Source organism: Halyomorpha halys, unplaced genomic scaffold (assembly GCF_000696795.3).
Source record: "Halyomorpha halys isolate HHAL.00 unplaced genomic scaffold, Hhal_1.1 Scaffold276.1, whole genome shotgun sequence".
NCBI classification, from domain to species: Eukaryota; Metazoa; Arthropoda; class Insecta; order Hemiptera; family Pentatomidae; genus Halyomorpha; species Halyomorpha halys.
The window spans coordinates 275,474-282,213 of record NW_027105171.1 but is presented as its reverse complement, the minus strand read 5'-3'; positions in this window follow the sequence as shown (position 1 = coordinate 282,213).

Below are 6,740 nucleotides of genomic sequence, written 5' to 3'. Positions count from 1 at the left end.
TTAAAGAGTAAATTTCTATCCAAAAGGATATTTCAATTAATATACTTAAAGCCGGTTTAAATAATTATAATTAAATAAAAATAAAACAGTTTGTTTTAAAATATTCTATTAAAACCTTTATCTTTCCTTATAAAGAAATTAGATTTTTTTGGTACAAAATATTAGTAATTAATAAATAAAACATACATGTTTTAGTGTTCAAACCGGTTTTGAAAACAAGCAACAACCTATGATTAGGGTCAACATGAGATTTTTAATTAGTGTGTAGTATGTATTAGTATAATCTATTACTATTTATAAGAAATAATTATTCGTCAATGTTTATATTTCAATACCATTGGAGTGATTTACTTTGATCCTTATGGGATAGCGTTGCTCAAAGTCATGTTGTTAAGTGTGGCTCAAATGTTTTGGGATTGAAACTTTTACCTTACCTATTAAACTTTTACGTTTACCTTCCAATTGGCGATTGTAAATTTCAGTTGGTTAATTTAAGATGTCTGTGATATTTATTTTTCTTCTCCTAATATTTTCCGTTGGGCAACATTTAATAAACTTTTATTGCTAGATTACTCCATATCAAATAAAATGTTAAGGTAGTTCTAATGCTATTTCTAATTAAGAAGCAAATTTGAGTTTTTTCTTTTCTCTTCTCTCTTCCTTGAAGTGCTAAGCCTTTCGAAGTTCTTTTTTATTGCCAGATCGTTTTTAATTTGCATTGTTCTTAAGGTACATAATTTCATAATTACTTTTGTAGTTCTTTTATTTAATAATGATCCATTAAATAGTATCACTAGCTGATTTCCGAATGTTTACAATGCATAGATAACGGTGCAGTCCCCGTTCATACTCATAAACCTTGTTCCAAAGTTTAAAAAAAAATAATAATAACAATAAATACATAGATGTAACCTAAATACGCAATGGAAACCAGCTAATTTTTTTTTTCATTAATACCCTAAGAAAGTATAATTATAAATTTGAGACAGATAAACTATTTATATCGAATAAGCAATTCTGTTTCTATTCAATATAAATAGAAACGAATTTAATATACTTTTTTATTATTTCAATCTAGATTTATTTTAAGCTAAACTAAACAGTAAACTAAAATGTATAGGTCTTTATCACAGAATTTTAAAACAATATTGTATTTTTATTTTATTCTTGTATGTAAATGTTAGGTGATTTTTTTTAATTATAAAAGCCTTAATTTCACCCTACTTCTTAGGTGTTTATAATGAATTATAGTTAAGTACCACAACATTTTTTTTTGTTTTTTTTAAGAAACTACAGGCCCAATTATCTACACAGTATAAGTCAGGCCGTTTTTTAATTTGGGTTTGCTCAAAGGTTACTGAGAAAAATTTCAGATTTTTATGACTGTATGCGAACCAAAATATAAAAAACATCCACAAAAACTTTATTTAACAATTTTAAAACTGTTGATTTAAATTTATGATCAATTAAATTCACTATTCATTCTAGAATATCATTAAATTTCTGTACGTAATCCTAACCATATTAGATTAAAATATTAAGTATAACTCACCATAATTTTTTCATTTATTAAATCTGGTATAAACATAGTTTTTTTTTTAGGTAGCTGCAAATGCAAATTTATAAAAGTAAAACGGAATGGTTAGAATGCTAGTCTACAATAAATCTTTGAATTACTGGACCGATTTATATTATATTATATTTTCTATATATATATATTAAATGTTCCATGTCACCATGAGAAGGTTTAGAGATAAGTGAAATCCCCGATAACCTATTTTAACACTATTTACACTTAATACCCTTATATGGACATTTCTTATATTATGGTTATACACCTGCTATTTTATTTACCTCTTTTTATTACATATCATTGTCATATATTGTTATTAGGTATTGTTACCATATAGTTTTACCATATATGTTGTTATTATATACATTATACACAATATTTGTTAAAACAAAACTATTTCAAACGTTTTATTGTTCGGTTCTAATTTGTTTTATAAGGTCCGTTTTATAGTATTTGGTGTAGTTTATAGAACCCTAAACAACTCCTAAGTTTTATCAAGTCGAAGCCAAACATTTTGAAAACAAAAAAAAAATATTATTTTTTTTTTTCCAAAATTCGTATTTAAATAGTGTTTTTTAAATAATGATAAAATTACCTGAAAAACAAAAAAGAATCATTGATTTTGGATTATAATCAGCGAAGTTACAGCTTATTGAACTACATAATTTAAAATAAAATTGTAGAATTTAGGCAGGTTCTCCTTTGATTTTGTTTATTATTTATTAAAACTTAAAAGCTGTACACCGCTGAACATTCTTAATTTTAACTGTATGAATATTTTATTGCCTGCTTAAATTGTTGGTTTTAAATTATTAATGATAAATGAAACAGTAGATAAAGTAAAGTGCATAGAGACACCTGCTATTTTATTTACCTCTTTTTATTACATATTATTGTCATATATTGTTATTAGGTATTGTTACCATATAGTTCTATTATATGTTGTTATTTATCGCTATAAGCGAAAAAAAATATTGTAAACAATTAATTTAATCATAAATTCAATATGTGAATAAAAATAATAATATGTGTTTAATTTTAACTAAATATATTAATTTATATTAAACTTGCAATTATGTTCAAGTAATCCATATTCATCATTGCCGAGTCTGCTAGTTTAACATACATAAAAAAAAAATATATAGTAAATTCCCCAAGCCTAAATATCAAATGCACTATGTGTGTCAGTTATGTCTCATTTATGTAAAGTGATTCAAATATTTATTTATATAATGCAATAATAATAAATACATCATATCAATTTTAAAAATATCGCCCGGTTAGATAAGGCTGAATTAAAATCCATGCTTGGTAGAGCTAAAAAATTACAACTTCCTACCCTGTATGATAGAATTTAAAAACAACCACTTAGCTCATGATATCCGGAACGAGTAAGGTCTTTGAACTATTTCAACCTCAAATTATTATCTTTAAAATAAACCTTTCAGACAATTTAATAATTATGAAATATATTAGATTGATTTTTATTTGCACATATAAATATATATAATTTGTTGAATGCACATTCGAATATATTCTACATCTTAAATAATGGAGACTTAGAGAAAATTGTAGTAAATATTTGACGTTTAATAGTTTCTTCAAATATAATTCAACAACTAATTAAAAATATACTTATTTTTAATTAGTTGTTGAATTATATTATACACCGTCTTATGTTTGGCGTATTCTTTTTCAAATCTATATTATTGGCAACTGTGTTAAATCACACTTTATATTGTTAGCATATTATTATGTATTTCGCATATTATAGAAACATTAGAAACATGCCCGTGAAACTTTGTGCTAAAAGGTTCTCGAAAAGCAGAACACTCAGCAGTGTTGATGTATCAGCCTCTCCATTTAAAGGCCTATCACAATCTTTACTACTTAAGATTGTATGTAAAAATATTATATTTTGAAATTTAAAAAGCGCCTATATTATTTTTTTCATAATAATTTATTTATTGTTATTTACAACTGTATACAATTATGTACAGCTAGTAAATTTACTAAGATACAAAATGACATGATACAAACATGTGGAGATTCTACCCATTGATATAACTCCAACAACGTTACTAAAGAAGAAGATCTCAGCGCCATCTTTCTTTCAGACACCTAGGAGGATTATTAGGTAGTGAGGGAGAAGCCAGGTTAGAAACAAGTTGGTTTGGCTTGTTAGAAAGTTTATCATGGACGGATTGGTATCTGGTTCTGGCCAAATCGTTAACAATTGGAACATTAAGGTCCTGATAGAGGACTTGATTTGTGACAAAGTAAGAACCATAAAGAATTTTATGAATGATTATGGACTGTAAAGAATAGAAACGAGAGTCCCAAAGCTCAATTCCGTATGTACAGATAGGCCTTATTATAGTCATATAGATCAGTCTTTTGTAATGGATTAGAGATTTAGACCGTTTGTCTAGTAAATGTTGTATTAGTCGGAATCGACGAGCAGTTTCCTGTCTTTTCAGTTTTGTATGAGGATTCCATGTTAGTCGTTAGTCTAGATTTAGTGTTAAGTAACGGATCTGTTCGACAGGAATAAGTGGGTTATTATTAAAGGATATTGTGGGGCAGAAAAACATGGATTTACGACGAAGGTTAAATGTGATTTGATGGGATTTATTGGAATTTATTTTAATCCTCCAGTTGTAGTACTATTATTCAAGGGTGGTGATATGGGATTGGAGGGTTTGGGATACAATGGAAGGAGCATTATTCTCTGACAATGGACATTTGTCATTTGGGTACCTGGTTAGGATAGGACCAAGGATACTACCCTGAGGCACATTTGCAGACTGAGGAAAGAGAGATGAATAAACGCTATTATGATTTACCTGAAATAATCTGTTAGAAAGATGAGAACGGATAATGATGAAGTAAGTAAGGGGTAGGTATTTACGGATCTTGTATAGTCCTGGGTGCCATGCTCGATCAAAAGCCTGTTCTACATCAAGATAGACTCCCGAGCACTACACTCTGCGCTCCAATGCAGACGTATTTAATATTTAAATTGTATATTTTTTATAATTTTATGACAAATATAATTTAATTAAGTATCATACATTTGTAGTTCTAATCACTAGGTCTCAAGTTATGCAAGAGATGGAATACCTGTCTCTATAGTTATTCCAATTGATTTTCTGAATAAAGCTATATATATCTAGGGAGGGCAATAAAAGTAGCATTTGTCAAAATTTCAAAAAAAAAAAAGATAAAATGCTTCACACGCACTGAATTATTCTAATTTAAGTAATAATAAATCATTGAAAAAGAAATAATTCATAATCTTTTTTTTTTTATATGTTTATTTTCAAACATCACCTACTTAGTTAAAATTAAACGATTTGAGTGGCTTTTGGAAAAAGGGACTCATGTAAAATTGAATAGAACAGATTTGAATTTGTTTTCTTTTATCTACGGATACGATTTGTCTAAAATAAAAATTCAAATACTATTAAATGATGTCCTTTGAAAGATGAAATTAAAAATTTAAGTACTTTTGAATTGGCAAAGTAATTTTGAAATTTAATTATTTAAAGACCAATCCTTACTGCCCCTGGTTTAATAAGCTACCTACCATAATTGAAGTATTGACATAATAACAAATTATTAATTTATATTAAACACATTCTATAATTAATTACTAACATTACTTTCATTAGCGTCTCGGTCTTTCATTCTTCAAAATATAATTAAAGTATATATTTTTTTTACTTGTATATTGTTTTGTTTATTTATTTTGAATTTCTTTATCTTTCTTCCTAAATATTTCTCTTAAATTGTATTTTTTTCATTTTCATTATTATTTTTATACATAATATCAATTTTTTTTTCTTATTTGTTATCATAATCTTTCTGACACTAATGACAATGAAAACAATTTAACATCTAAGTAATGTAAAACCACAAATACAATTAATTATTTTTTGGGATTACCATTGAAGAAAAATAAAAATACCTCTTAAGAAAATCAAATGGGTAACATTTGTATAGTTATAAAATAAAAACACCTGTTAAAGACTTCCTATTTTTAAGTTTGTTTATTTTTTATAAAGGTTGAATTTATGTGTTGTTACCGCACCCTAACAATTAGATACTACAAGAATCAATAATTTTTATATTACTACATACATTTTTTATTAATATTAAATTCTAACTCAAAATTTAATTCCCAAACATTTTCTACAGAGTACATGCTTATTGTGAAGTATTATATCAAAAGTCAGATAGTGCATTTTTGGAAAATAATTGTTTTCTAAATTTTTATTTGACAAAAAAAATTTCACTTTTGAGAAGCAGATGTATAAAATTTTGAAAATACTCCATGATATTCTACATTTATAACCTTTTTCCTGTTTTATAAGAAACTTCTTTTTTTTTAGCAAAGAATATCTGATTTCAATTAACTAAAAATTCTAATAATTTTGTAGGCCCAAGTATTTATTAGGGTTTATAAATAATTTCAACAGCACCTAGGCCTATGTACAGTAAGAAGTATTTAACTAACTCCCCCATATGCTAGGGAAATTAAACATATAAATAAGGGAAAACCTTACAGCAATTAAAATATTGTATTATTCTAATTATTGGACAGTAAGAAACAAATAATTATATGAAAAATATAACAAAACGACAGAAAAATGAACAGATAATCTGATTTATATTTACTAAAAATTCAAATAATTCTGCAGACCCATGTATTTTATTATGGGTTATAAATAATTAAAACAGTACCTTGGTTTATGTACAGTAAGAAGTATATAAATATGCTAGAGAAACTGAAGACCAAAATAAACCAGGGAAAGCCTAATGACGGTTTAAAATATAATATACAATATGAAAATATTGTATTATTCTAATTATTAGACATTAATATCAAACAATTAGATGCAAAAAGATATAGAAAAATGAACAGGTTTATATCATTTTTCAAAATGTCTTTTTTACAAGAATTGCCAAAAATTATTTTAACTTTGGTTTCTCCAAAAAAAGAAAGAATATTCTTCTAAAGATCCAATTATGAGTAAAAATAGGGTAAACGAGAAATAAACATTGATTGCTGAATTATAAAAAAAGGACTTAACTTATACAAGTTATACCACGCCCTTGATGAGTTATTCAGGTAATGTTGACAATATTAAATTTTCTTGATTAT